Genomic DNA, 15,000 nt, shown 5'->3' with positions numbered 1-15,000 from the left:
CAAAAATACCTCCCGGGGTGGGGTCGAGTGGGAAGCGCCCGTGAAGTGGGCTTACTTGCGGCCGAGATCGGCTGTGAGATGCGCCTGGATGTCTGGACTTAGGTTTTGAAGCTTAAAAAAATACCTCCGGGGTGGCGGGGTCGAGTGGGAAAGCGCCCGTGAAGTGGGGCTTGCGGCCGAGATCGGCTGTGAGATGCGCCTGGATGTCTGGACTTAGGTTTTGAGCGGCAAAAATACCTCCGGGGTGGCGGGGTCGAGTGGGAAAGCGCCCGTGAAGTGGGGCTTACTTGCGGCCGAGATCGGCTGAAATATGCGCCTGGATGTCTGGACTTAGGTTTTGAAAGCAAAAAAATTCCTCCAGGGAGGCCGGGTCGAGTGGGAAAGCGTCCGAGAAGTCGCGCTTAACCCGGCTGAGATCGGCTGAAATATGCGCCTGGATGTTTGGACTTAGGTTTTGAGCAGCAAAAATACCTCCAGGGTGGAGGGGGTCGAGTGGGAAAGCGTCCGAGAAGTCGCACTTAACCCGGCCGAGATCGGCTGAAATATGCGCCTGGATGTCTGGACTTAGGTTTTGAAAGCAAAAAAATTCCTCCAGGGGAGGCGGGTCGAGTGGGAAAGCGTCGAGAGAAGTCGCACTTAACCCGGCTGAGATCGGCTGAAATATGCGCCTGGATGTCTGGACTTAGGTTTTGAAAAAAAAATTTCCTCCAGGGTGGGCGGAGTCGAGTGGGAAAGCGTCGAGAAGTCGCACTTAACCCGGCTGAGATCGGCTGAAATATGCGCCTGGATGTTTGGACTTAGGTTTTGAAAGCGAAAAAAATTTCCTCCAGGGAGGCCGGGGTCGAGTGGGAAAGCGTCGAGAAGTCGCGCACTAAACCGGCCGAGATCGGCTGAAATATGCGCCTGGATGTTTGGACTTAGGTTTTGAAAGAAAAAAAATTTCCTCCAGGAGGCGAGTCGAGTGGGAAAGGTTTTGAACGTCCTCCAGGAAGTCGCACTTAACCCGGCTGAGATCGGCTGAAATATGCGCCTGGATGTTTGGACTTAGGTTTTGAGCAAAAAAATTTCCTCCAGGGTGGCGAAGTCGAGTGGGAAAGCGTCCGAGAAGTCGCACTTAACCCGGCGAGATCGGCTGGAAATAGCGCCTGGATGTCTGGACTTAGGTTTTGAAAGCAAAAAAATTTCCTCCAGGGAGGCCGGGGTCGAGTGGGAAAGCGTCCGAGAAGTCGCGCTTAACCCGGCTGAGATCGGCTGAAATATGCGCCTGGATGTTTGGACTTAGGTTTTGAGCGAAAAAAAAATTTCCTCCAGGGAGGCGGGGTCGAGTGGGAAAGCGTCCGAGAAGTCGCACTTAACCCGGCTGAGATCGGCTGAAATATGCGCCTGGATGTTTGGACTTAGGTTTTGAGCGAAAAAAATTTCCTCAGGGGCGGCGCCTGGGGTCGAGTGGGAAAGCGAAAAAAAGAATTTCCTCCAAAGTGGGAAAAATTTCTCCAGAAATGGCGATCGCCTTAACCCGGCCGAGATCGGCTGAAATATGCGCCTGGATGTTTGGACTTAGGTTTTGAGCGAAAAAATTTCCTCCAGGAGGCGGGGTCGAGTGGGAAAGCGTCGAGAAGTCGCACTTAACCCGGCGAGATCGGCTGAAATATGCGCCTGGATGTTTGGACTTAGGTTTTGAGCGAAAAAAATTTCCTCCAGGAGGCGGGGTCGAGTGGGAAAGCGTCGAGAAGTCGCACTTAACCGGCTGAGATCGGCTGAAATATGCGCCTGGATGTTTGGACTTAGGTTTTGAGCGAAAAAATTTCCTCCAGGAGGCGGTCGAGTGGGAAGCGTCCGAGAAGTGCGCGAGTGGCGAAAAAAAGCGTCCGAAGTCGCACTTAACCCGGCTGAGATCGGCTGAAATATGCGCCTGGATGATTTTCGTTTGAAAATTGCACTAAGTCAACCGAGGAAAGGTCCGACTTCCATACCCTCCGAGGCTCGAGTCAGGCCGACCGAGAGGCCTCTTTCGGGCACGATTCAAATTTCACGCGACCCGGAGGTGGCGTTTACCAGAACAACTTTTACATCAACTTTTTTTTTTTTTTTTTTTTTTTCTCTAAAAACTCTGAAATTCGTGCCCTGCGCGTCGCTGCTGCAGAGGCGAGTCTGTGGCGCAGGCCTTTGTGAAAACATTCATCAGGGCCTTTAATAAATAAAATCATACCCAAATCTGTGTTATTGTGCCAGGGTTAGTCTGTGGCGCAGGCCTTATGGAAAACATTCATCGAGGGCCTTTATTAAATAAAATCATGCCCAATAAAGAGTTAATGGGTGGGTTAGTCTGTGGCGCAGGCCTTATAGAAAAACATTTTCCAGGGCCTTTATTAAATAAAATCACGCCCAATAAAGAGTTACTGTGTCGGGTTAGTCTGTGAGGCAGGCCTTAAAGAAAACTGTCATCAGGGCCTTTATTAAATAAAATCATGCCCATAAAAGTGTTATTATGCAGAGAGTTAGTCTGTGGCGCAGGCCTTAAAGAAAACATTTATCAGGGCCTTTATTAAATAAAATCATGCCCAATAAAGCGTTACTGTGTCGGGTTAGTCTGTGGCGCAGGCCTTATAGAAAACATTTTTCCAGGGCCTTTATTAAATAAAATCATGCCCAATAAAGCGTTACTGTGTCGGGTTAGTCTGTGGCGCAGGCCTTATAGAAAACATTTTCCAGGGCCTTTATTAAGTAAAATCATGCCCAACAAAGAGTTACTGTGTGGGTTAGTCTGTGAGCGCAGGCCTTAAAAAAACTGTCATCAGGGCCTTTATTAAATAAAATCATGCCCATAAGAGTGTTATTATGCAGAGGTTAGTCAGTGAGCGCAGTGCTTATAGAAAACATTTTCCAGGGCCTTTATTAAATAAAATCACGCCCAATAAAGCGTTACTGTGTCGGGTTAGTCTGTGGCGCAGGCCTTATAGAAAAACATTTTTCCAGGGCCTTTATTAAATAAAATCACGCCCAATAAAGAGTTACTGTGTCAGGTTAGTCTGTGAGGTAGGCCTTAAAAAAACTGTCATCAGGGCCTTAATTAAATAAAATCATGCCCATAAAGTGTTATTATAGCAGGAGGTTAGTCAGTGGCGCAGGCCTTATAGAAAACATTCATCGAGGCCTTTATTAAATAAAATCATGCCCAATAAAGAGTTACTGTGTCGGGGTCAGTCTGTGGCGCAGGCCTTATAGAAAACATTTTCCAGGGCCTTTATTAAATAAAATCACGCCCAATAAAGAGTTACTGTGTCGGGTTAGTCTGTGGCGCAGGCCTTATAGAAAAACATTCATCGAGGGCCTTTATTAAATAAAATCACGCCCAATAAAGCGTTACTGTGTCGGAGTTAGTCTGTGGCGCAGGCCTTATAGAAAAACATTTTCCAGGGCCTTTATTAAATAAAATCACGCCCAATAAAGAGTTACTGTGTCGGGTTAGTCTGTGAGGTAGGCCTTAAAGAAAACTGTCATCAGGGCCTTAATTAAATAAAATCATGCCCATAAAGTGTTATTATAGCAGAGGTTAGTCAGTGGCGCAGGCCTTATAGAAAACATTCATCGAGGGCCTTTATTAAATAAAATCATGCCCAATAAAGAGTTACTGTGTCGGGGTCAGTCTGTGGCGCAGGCCTTATAGAAAACATTTTCCAGGGCCTTTATTAAATAAAATCACGCCCAATAAAGAGTTACTGTGTCGGGTTAGTCTGTGAGGCAGGCCTTATACAAAACATTCATCGAGGGCCTTTATTAAATAAAATCATGCCCAATGAAGAGTTACTGTGTCGGGGTTAGTCTGTGGCGCAGGCCTTATAGAAAACATTCATCAGGGCCTTTATTAAATACAATCATGCCCAATAAAGCGTTAATGTGTGGGTTAGTCTGTGAGCGCAGGCCTTAAAGAAAACTGTCATCAGGGCCTTTATTAAATAAAATCATGCCCAATGAAGCGTTACTGTGTCGGGTTAGTCTGTGGCGCAGGCCTTATAGAAACCATTTTTCCAGGGCCTTTATTAAATAAAATCATGCCCAATAAAGCGTTACTGTGTCGGGTTAGTCTGTGAGCGCAGGCCTTATAGAAAACATTTTCCAGGGCCTTTATTAAGTAAAATCATGCCCAACAAAGAGTTACTGTGTCAGGTTAGTCTGTGAGCGCAGGCCTTATAGAAAACATTGTTCCAGGGCCTTTATTAAATAAAATCATGCCCAATGAAGCGTTACTGTGTCGGGTTAGTCTGTGGCGCAGGCCTTATAGAAAACATTTTTCCAGGGCCTTTATTAAATAAAATCATGCCCAATAAAGCGTTACTGTGTCGGGTTAGTCTGTGAGCGCAGGCCTTATAGAAAACATTTTTCCAGGGCCTTTATTAAGTAAAATCATGCCCAACAAAGAGTTACTGTGTCGGGTTAGTCTGTGAGCGCAGGCCTTATAGAAAACATTGTTCCAGGGCCTTTATTAAATAAAATCATGCCCAATGAAGCGTTACTGTGTCGGGTTAGTCTGTGGCGCAGGCCTTATAGAAAACATTCAATCAGGGCCTTTATTAAATAAAAACATGCCCAAATAAGTGCTATTGTGATGGGGTTAGTCTGTGACCCCAGGCCCTGTGTAAAACTGTCACCCAGGGCCTTTATAGAGTAAAATCATGCCCAATAAGGTTAGGGTTAGGGTTAGGGTTAGGGTTAGGGTTAGGGTTAGGGCTAGGGTTAGGGTTAGGGTTAGGGTTAGGGTTTGGGTTAGGGTTAGGGTTAGGGTTAGGGTTAGGGTTAGGGTTAGGGTTAGGGCTAGGGTTAGGGTTAGGGTTAGGGTTAGGGTTAGGGTTAGGGTTAGGGTTAGGGTTAGGGTTAGGGTTAGGGGTTAGGGCTAGGGTTAGGGTTAGGGTTAGGGTTAGGGTTAGGGTTAGTCTGTGGCTTGGGCCTTATAGAAAACATTCATCAGGGCCTTTATTAAATAAAATCATGCCCAAATAAGTGTTATTGTGATGGGGTTAGTCTGTGGCGCAGGCCTTATAGAAAACATTCATCCAGGAGTCTCTATTAAATAAAATCATGCCCAATAAGGTGTTACTGTGTAGGGGTTAGTCTGTGAGCGCAGGCCCTTTGTAAAACATTCATCCAGGGCCTTTATTAAATAATATCATGCCCAAATAAGTGTTATTGTGATGGGGTTAGTCTGTGAGCGCAGGCCTTATAGAAAACATTCATCAGGGCCTTTATTAAATAAAATCATGCCCAAATAAGTGTTATTGTGATAGGGTTAGTCTGTGGCGCAGGCCTTATAGAAAACATTCATCAGGGCCTTTATAGAATAAAATCATGCCCAAATAAGTGTTATTGTGATGGGGTTAGTCTGTGAGTGCAGGCCTTATAGAAAACATTCCTCCAGGGCCTTTATTAAATAAAATCATGCCCAATAAAGGCGCTACTGTGTCGGGGTTAGTCTGTGAGCGCAGGCCTTTGTAGAAAACATTCATCAGGGCCTTTTTAAATAAAATCATGCCCAAATAAGTGTTATTGTGATGGGGTTAGTCTCTGTGGCGCAGGCCTTATAGAAAACATTCATCCAGGGCCTTTATAGAATAAAATCATGCCCACATAAGTGTTATTGTGATGGGGTTAGTCTGTGAGCGCAGGCCTTATAGAAAACATTCATCCAGGGCCTTTATAGAAAAAAATTATGCCCAATAAGGTGTTAGTGTGTAGGGTTAGTCTGTGGCGCAGGCCCTTTGTAAAACATTCATCCAGGCGAGAATGAAATAAAGCGATGCCCATTAAAGTGTTACTGCGTTGGGGTTAATGTGAGCCCAGGCCCTTTGGAAAATTGAAATCCAGACACGGGGTTCGTAAATGTGTGTCCGAAGTCGCTCTTAACCCGGCCTTGATCGGCATGCAGCGCCTGGATGTCTGGGCGTAGGTTTTGAGCGGCAAAAAATCCTCCAGGGTGGAGGGTCGAGTGGGAAAGCGTCGAGAAGTCGCGCTTAACCCGGCCGAGATCGGCTGAAATATGCGCCTGGATGTTTGGACTTAGGTTTTGAAAGCAAAAAAATCCTCCAGGGTGGCGAAGTCGAGTGGGAAGCGTCGGGAAGTCGCACTTAACCGGCCGAGATCGTCTGAAATATGCGCCTGGATGTCTGGACTTAGGTTTTGAGCGGCAAAAATACCTCCAGGGTGGAGGTCGAGTGGGAAAGCGTCCGAGAAGTCGCGCATAACCCGGCCGAGATCGGCTGAAATATGCGCCTGGATGTCTGGACTTAGGTTTTGAAAGCAAAAAAATCCTCCAGGGTGGCGGGAAGTCGAGTGGGAAAGCGTCGGGAAGTCGCATAACCCGGCGAGATCGTCTGAAATATGCGCCTGGATGTTTGGACTTAGGTTTTGAAAGCAAAAAAATCCTCCAGGGTGGCGGAAGTCGAGTGGGAAAGCGTCGGGAAGTCGCACTTAACCGGGCGAGATCGTCTGAAATATGCGCCTGGATGTCTGGACTTAGGTTTTGAGCGGCAAAAAATACCTCCAGGGTGGAGAAGTCGAGTGGGAAAGCGTCCGAGAAGTCGCATAACCCGGCCGAGATCGGCTGAAATATGCGCCTGGATGTTTGGACTTAGGTTTTGAAAGCAAAAAAATCCTCCAGGGTGGCGAAGTCGAGTGGGAAAGCGTCCGGGAAGTCGCATAACCGGCCGAGATCGTCTGAAATATGCGCCTGGATGTTTGGACTTAGGTTTTGAAAGCAAAAAAATTTCCTCCAGGGTGGCGAAGTCGAGTGGGAAAGCGTCGGGAAGTCGCGCATAACCGGCGAGATCGTCTGAAATATGCGCCTGGATGTTTGGACTTAGGTTTTGAAAGCAAAAAATTTCCTCCAGGGTGGCGAAGTCGAGTGGGAAAGCGTCGGGAAGTCGCATAACCGGCGAGATCGTCTGAAATATGCGCCTGGATGTTTGGACTTAGGTTTTGAGCGAAAAAATTTCCTCCAGGGGAGCCGGGAAGCGTGAGTGGGAAAGCGTGAAGCGCCTGGATGTCTGGAAGTCGCGCTTAACCCGGCGAGATCGGCTGGATGAAGCGCCTGGATGTCTGGACTTAGGTTTTGAAAGCAAAAAAAATTTCCTCCAGGGCGGCGAAGTCGAGTGGGAAAGCGTCGGGAAGCGCGCATAACCGGACTCGATCGGTCGGATGAAGCGCCTGGATGTTTGGACTTAGGTTTTGAGCGCAAAAATTTCCTCCAGGGCGGCGAAGTCGAGTGGGAAAGCGTCCGGGAAGGCGCACTTAACCGGACTCGTCGGTCGGATGAAGCGCCTGGATGTTTGGACTTAGGTTTTGAGCATAAAAAAATTTCCTCCAGGGCGGCGAAGTCGAGTGGGAAAGCGTCCGGGAAAGGCGCATAACCGGACTCGTCGGTCGGATGAAGCGCCTGGATGTTTGGACTTAGGTTTTGAGCGAAAAAAATTTCCTCCAGGGCGGGCGAAGTCGAGTGGGAAAGCGTCCGGGAAGCGCATAACCCGGACTCGATCGGTCGGATGAAGCGCCTGGATGTTTGGACTTAGGTTTTGAGCGAAAAAAATTTCCTCCAGGGCGGCGAAGTCGAGTGGGAAAGCGTCGGGAAGCGCGCTTAACCGGACTCGATCGGTCGGATGAAGCGCCTGGATGTTTGGACTTAGGTTTTGAGCGAAAAAAAAATTTCCTCCAGGGCGGCGAAGTCGAGTGGGAAAGCGTCCGGGAAAGCGCACTTAACCGGACTCGTCGGTCGGATGAAAGCGCCTGGATGTTTGGACTTAGGTTTTGAGCGAAAAAAAATTTCCTCCAGGGCGGCGCGAAGTCAGTGGGGAAAGCGTCGGGAAGCGCGCTTAACCGGACTCGATCGGTCGGATGAAGCGCCTGGATGTTTGGACTTAGGTTTTGAGCGAAAAAAAATTTCCTCCAGGGCGGGGGAAGTCGAGTGGGAAAGCGTCCGGGAAGGCGCGCTTAACCGGACTCGATCGGTCGGATGAAGCGCCTGGATGATTTTCGTTTGAAAATTGCACTAAGTCAACCGGGAAAGGTCCGACTTCCATACCCTCCGAGGCTCCGAGTCAGGCCGACCGAGAGGCCTCCTCCCGGGCATGATTCAAATTTTCCCGCGACCCTGGAGGTGGCCGTTTACACAGGAGCAACTTTTACATGGTTACGATTTGGTGAGCGCGTGTTTTGTGGACTTAGTCTCTGGCGAAAAAAAAGTCGAAAAAGCGACTAAGTCCATATCGACTTAGGTTTTGAAGCGCAATCTTTCTGAAGCTCGGGCGAGGAGCTATCGAGCGCTTCACCTGAAACACGGACACAGACGCCGAGAGAGAGGACGTTCGACGGCGAGAGCGTCCCCCTCGGCCCGAAACGTGATCGATTGGAGCGCGAAAGCGCGCCCTAGCCTAGGACCCCACCCGGCCAGCCCGCTGCCGCTATGTCGGGAGTGCCTGGCAGAAGCACGGCGTGCAATGGGTTTACGTTTGGGCTTTGACAGCGCGCGCGCCGGGCAATTTGGGCGTTCGTTACGGCAGGCCCCCTCAGCCCGAGGAAGCGCGAACCCGCCGGAGGAGGCCTGAGCGGCGGTCAGAGCGCGAGAGTCCGTCACGGCGGGCGTGGAGGGCAGAAGCGGCAGCGTCGGCGGCGCTTGCGGCGAGTACCCCGTCCCGTGAAACACACTTTTCCGGCGTCGGCGCGCGTCCCAGCGGCCACCCACCAGCAGCGACCCCGCGAGAAAGGTTCGAGCAGCGTCGCCCTATGGCGGCGGTCTTGGCCGAGGTCAGCGGGGTCTGCCCAGGCCCCCTCCTCAGGCGGACTGAGACCGTGTGTAGGCAAAAGCGCGCCAGCGTCGGTTGTCCCCTCGACCCACAGAGAGTTACCTGGTTGATCCTGCCAGTAACATATGCTTGTCTCAAAGATTAAGCCATGCAGGTCTAAGTGCACCGCGGCGGTACAGTGAAACTGCGAATGGCTCATTAAATCAGTTATGGTCCCTTTGATCGCTCCACCGGTACTTGGATAACTGTGGCAATTCCAGAGCTAATACATGCAAGCAGCGCCGACCGGGCGACCGCCTCTCCTCGCGGGGCGGGGAGGCTGAGGCAGCGATGCATTTATCAGATCAAAACCCATCCGGGCCCCGGGCGATCCGTCCTCGGACCGGTACCTTTGGTGACTCTAGATAACCTCGGGCGATCGCTCGCCCTTCCCGCGGCGTGGCGGCGATTCATTCGAGTGTCTGCCCTATCAACTTTCGATGGTACATCAGGCGCCTACCATGGTGACCACGGGTGACGGGAATCAGGGTTCGATTCGGGAGGAGCCTGAAGCGGCTACCACATCCAAGGAAGAGCAGCAGCGCGCAAATTACCCATTTCCGACTCGGAGAGGTAGTGACGAAAAATAACAATACAGGTCTCTTCGAGGCCCTGTAATTGGAATAGCGTATCTTAAACACATGGGCGAGACCCATTGGAGGCAAATCTGGTGCCAGCAACGCGGTAATTCCAGCTCAATAGCGTATATTAAAGTTGCTGCAGTTAAAAAGCTCGTAGTTGGATCACAAGGATCTGGCTGGCGGTCCGCCGAGAGGCGACCACCGCCCGTCCAGGTCCCTGCCTCGGCGCCCCGGATGCCCTTGGCTGGGTGTCGGTCCGAGAACCCAAAGCGTTTACTTTGAAAAAATTAGAGTGTTCAAAGCAGGCGGCGTCGCCGCTGAATACGCAGCTAGGAATAATGGAATAGGACTCGGTTCTATTTTGTGAGTTTCTGGAACCGGAGCCATGATTAAGAAGGGGCGGCGGGGCATTACGTATTGCGCGCTAGAGGTGAAATTCTTGGACCGGCGCAAGGCGGGCCAGCGAAAGCATTTGCCAAGAATGTTTTCATTAATCAGAAGCGAAAGTCGGAGTTCGAAGGCGATCAGATACCGTCGTAGTTCCGACCGTAAGCGATGCCGACCCGCGATCCGGCGTTATTCCCATGACCCGCCGGGCGGCGTGCGGAAACCACGAGTCTTTGGGTTCCGGGAGTATGGTTGCAAAGCTGAAACTTAAAGGAGAATTGGCGGAAAGGCACCACCAGGAGTGGAGCCTGCGGCAATTGACTCAACACGGGAAACCTCACCCCGGCCCGGACGGAAGGATTGACAGATTGATAGCTCTTTCTCGATTCTGTGGGTGGTGGTGCATGGCCGTTCTTAGTTGGTGAAGCGATTTGTCTGGTTCATTCCGATATGAAGCGAGACTCCGGCTTGCTAAATAGTGGCGCGGCCACTTGGGTCGGCGTCAAAAACTTCTTAGAGGACAAGTGGCGTTCAGCCACGCGAGATGGAGCAATAACAGGTCTGTGATGCCCTTAGATGTCCGGGGCTGCTGCGGCGCCACAATGGGCGGATCAGCGTGTGTCTACCCTGCGCCGAGGCGCGGGTAACCAGCTGAACCCGCTCGTGATCGGGACTGGGGATTGAAACTATTTCCCATCAACGAGAATTCCAGTAAGTAGCGCGGTCATAAGCTCGCGTTGATTAAGTCCCTGCCCTTTGTACACACCGCCCGTCGCTACTACCGATTGGATGGTTTAGTAGAGGTCCTCGGACCGGCCCGCCCGTGGCCTCGCGAGAGCTCTGGCGGGCGCGCCGGAAGGCGATCAAACTTGACTATCTAGAGGAAGTAAAAGTCGTAACAAAGGTTTCCGTGGTGAACCTGCGGAAGGATCATTATCGGCCGGCCCGATCCAAAGCGAAAGCCGCCCGGGCGGGGCCTAGCCCACCTCCCCGTCTCAAGCTCGGGTGCGCGGCAGAGGCGGCGGCTCCGGCGGCCTCTCCCCTCCGGGCACGGCGAAAGCGCGAGAGCGCGATAAGAAAAAAAGAACTTGACTGTCGCTGCACTCGGCGGCCCCCGCTTTCCAGCGGCGGGGCTGAGCCGGGGCCCTGGCGAGTACCCGCATACGGCCTCCGGGACCGTGGGTTCAAAGTCTCCTCCGCGAAGAGAGGCGCCCGTCGGGTAAAAAACCTCTATCTATTTTACTCTATGATCCAGCGGCCGTGGCGAGAGGTCTGCCGCTCAAAAACCCCAAAGGCGGCAAAGAACACGCACAAAAACCTAAGGCAGAGCGGAGAAGATCCGCGAGAAGGCGCCGTTCCCTGGGAGGCCAGCGCACCTCGCGCGGAGCTTGAGCAACCTACGCGGCGCCCATGACTGTCGCTGCACTCGGCGGGCCCCCTGCTTTCAGCGGCGGGGCGAGCCGAGGCCCTGGCGGGTACCCGCCGCGGCCTCGGGACCGTGGGTTCAAAGTCTCCTCCCGCGAAGGAGGGGCGCCCGTCCGGGGTAAAAAAACCTCTATCTATTTTACTCTATGATCCAGCGGCCGTGGCCGAGAGGTCTGCCGCTCAAAAACCCAAAGCGGCAAAAGAACCGCACAAAAACCTAAGCGGAGAGAGAGAGAGATCCGAGAACTTGACTGTCGCTGCACTGGCGGAGCCCCTGCTTTCCAGCGGCGGGGGCTGAGCGAGGGGCCCTAGGAGTACCATACGGCCTCGGGACCGTGGGTTCAAAGTCTCCTCCTTGAAGGAGGAGCGCCCGTCAGGAGTAAAAAAACCTCTATCTATTTTACTCTATGATCCAGCGGCCGTGGCCCGAGAGGTCTGCGCGCAAAACCCAAAGCAGCAAAAGAACCGCACAAAACCTAAGGCGGAGAGAGAGAGAGAGAGATCCGAGAGAACTTGGCTGTCGCTGCACTCGGCGGCCCCCTGCTTTCCAGCGGCGGGGCGAGGCGAGAACCCTGGCCGAGTACCCTTACGGCCTCGGGACCGTGGGTTCAAAAGTCTCCTCCCAGCGAAGGAGGCGCCCGTCCGGGAGTAAAAAAACCTCTATCCTATTTTACTCTATGTTCAGCGGCCGTGGCCGAGGTCTGCCGCTCAAACATCAAGGCGAGCAAAGAACGCACCAAAAACCTAAGAGCGAAGCGGAGAGGATCAGAGAAGGGCGCGTTCCTGGGAGGCCAGCGCACCTCCTGCGGAGGCAGGCAACCTACGCGCCCCACACACCCTTGTGCGGGGTGGGGGCGAACAGCGAGCCTCTGAAGACTTTGCTTTGCCAACCCCGGTAGTACCCGCAGGCCGCGGGACCGTGGGTTGAAGTCCCCCTCTCGCATGGCGCCCGTCGAGGAACGGCCGCTGTATATTTTGAGCCCACAAGCCTGTGCAGATTGCGGCCTCGCCTCGGGCGCTAAACTCAAGCGCCCAGTCGACTCTTGCGCGGTGGATCACTCGGCTCGTGCGTCGATGAAGAAGCGCAGCCAGCTGCGGAGAACTAATGGTGCAGGACACGCCGATCGCCGACGCCCGAGCGCGCTGCGGCCCCGGAGTCCGTCCGGGGCCACGCCTGTCTGAGGGTCGCTTTCCCATCGTCCGGGACCTCCGGGTCCCGCGGCTGGAAAGTCGCAGAGGCTTCCCGCTCCCTCCGTCCTCCCAATTACCGAACCGCCACGGGCATCGCCTCCTCGGCGGGGTGGTCGGCGCTTCCTCGGCTTCCCCTCCACGAGGAGGTCAGCGTCCCCCAAGCGTCTGGGACCGGCGGCGTCCTCCTCTCGCGGCTTCCGGTGGGTGTCTGCACCTCCGTCGCCCGCCGGCGTGGACCCCGGCTCCCTCCGCCCCTGGGCGCTCCGTGCGTAGCCGCAGAGTTCGCGCTCCGTCTCCTCGCCCCCTCGGCGCCCTGCCCTGCCGCGGCGAGACCTGTTCAGCCAGCCACGCGGCAGCAGCGCGGCGGCGCTCTAACCCATATCCGACAGCGACCTCAGATCAGGCGGGCGACCGCTGAATTTGCAGCATATTACTAAGCGGAGAAAAGAAACTAACAGAGATTCCCTCAGTAGCGGCAGCGAGAGGGAAGAGCCAACGCCCGAATCCGCCCGGGCCGCGGCGAGGACATGTGGCGTGCAGAAGCCGTTCTCTCTGCGGCGCGGGTCGGGGCCCAAGTCCTTCTGATGGAGGCTTAGCCCGTGGGGCGGTGTGAGGCCGTGGCAGGCCTCCCGCCAGTGCGGTTCTTCTCGGAGTCGGGTTGCTTGAGGAATGCAGCCCGAAAGCAGGGTGGTAAACTCCATCTAAGGCTAAATACGGCACGAGACCGATGAGTAAACAAGTACCGTGAGGAAAGTTGAAAGAACTTTGAGAGAGAGTTCAACAGAGGCGTGAAACAGCTGAGGTAAGCGGGTGGGAGTCCGCCACGGTCTGCCGGAGAGATTCAGCACCGGCGGGCCCGGCCGGCCAGCGAGTGCGTGGATCCTCCGGCCGAAGCGCCCGCCCGTCGGGCCTTCGGCGCCCGTCAGGTGCACTTCTTCGGCGGTGCGCGCGACCGGCTCGGTTTGGCCAGGAAGGGCCGGGGCGAAGGTGGCGGCTCCCCTCAGCCGGGGCGCCCGGCACTGAAACCCACGCAACTCCGACTTTGCGCTTACCCGGGGCGGGAAGTGTCACTCGCGCCTTCTCTCCTGCCGGCAGCGGGAGGGCGAAAGCCGTCCCGGCGCGTCGTCGGCGGGACCGGACTGTCCTCAGTCCGTCGACCAGCGCCCGCGCCGCCAGAGGCGAGATCCGGCCCTCTGCCACCAAGTCGCGCTCAAGGGTCCGCCGGAAGTCGGCCACCCACCCGTCCCGTCTTGAAACACGGACCAAAGTCTAGCAGCGCGAGAGTCAAAGGTGTCTCTGCGAGCCCCACGGCGCAATGAAGGTGAAGGCCGGCGCCCGCCGGCTCAGGTGAATCCCCACCCGGCGGCGCGCACCACGGCCCGTCTGCGCGCCACCGCCGGGCGAGGGTGGAGCTTCCGGCCAGCAGCGATGGTACCAGATGAGTGAACTATGCCTGGGCAGAGGCGGCCAGAGCCGGAAACTCTGGTGGAGGCCCGTAGCGGTCTGACGTAAACCGATCGTGAATCCGACCTGGGTATAGAGAGGCCGAAGACTGAAAATCGAACCATCTAGTAGCTGGTTCCCTCCGGAAATTTCCCTCAGGATAGCTGGCGCTCGCTCGCACAAGCAGTTTTATCCGGTAAAACCGAGATGACAAGAGGCCTTGGGGCGAAGCAGTCTCAACCTGTTCTCAAACTTTAAATGGGTAAGCCCGGCTCGCTGGCCTGGAGCCTGGGCGTGGAATCACAGGCATCAAGTGGTGCCACTTTTAGTAAGCAGAACTGGCGCTCTGGGATGAGGCGAGCGCGGGTTAAGGCGCCCGATGCCCAGCGCTCATCAGACCCCAGAAAAGGTGTTGGTTGATAGACAGCAGGGCCGGTGGCCATGGATGCGTGGAATCCAGCTAAGGTGTGTAACAACTCACCTGCGAATCAACCTCGCCCTGAAAATGGATGGCGCTGGGCGTCGGGCCCATACCGGCCGTCGGCGGCCGCGACCCGTTATGCTCCGAGACAGAGAATCGCCTCGGCGAGTAGGAGACGCCCCGCGGTGGCGCTGAAGCCTAGGGCGCAGGGCGGGTGGAGCCGCCGCCCAGGTGCAGATCTTGAGTGGTAGTAGCAAATATTCAAGCGAGGCTTTGAAGGCGAAGTGGAGAGAAGGGTTCACATGTGAACAGCAGTTGAACATGGGTCAGTCGGTCTAAGGGATGAGGCGACGCCCGTTCGGAAGGGAGAGCGATGGCCTCCGTCGCGGACGATGAAAGGGAGTCTGGTTCAGATCCCAGAACCCGGAGTGGCGGGCCAGGCGCGGGGCGCCAGTGTGACTGCATAAGCGAACCCGGAGAAGCTGGCGGGGGCCCGGAAGGTTCTCTTTTCTTTGAAGGGCAGGCACCTGGAATGGGTCGCCCGAGAGATAAAAATTTACGCCCTGGAAAGCGCCGGCAGTTCGGCGGCGTCAGTCAGCCCTGCGTCGGCCCTTAGAAATCCGGGAGAAGGTGCCAAGTCTCGCGGGCACGTATATATCCGCGGCAAAGTCTCCAAGGTGAACAGCCTCTGGCATGTTAGATCAAAGGCAGCGTAAAGGGAAGT

The sequence above is a fragment of the Puntigrus tetrazona genome, unplaced genomic scaffold (genome assembly GCF_018831695.1).
Source record: "Puntigrus tetrazona isolate hp1 unplaced genomic scaffold, ASM1883169v1 S000000003, whole genome shotgun sequence".
Lineage (NCBI taxonomy): Eukaryota > Metazoa > Chordata > Actinopteri > Cypriniformes > Cyprinidae > Puntigrus > Puntigrus tetrazona.
Note: the sequence above shows the minus strand (reverse complement) of the source record.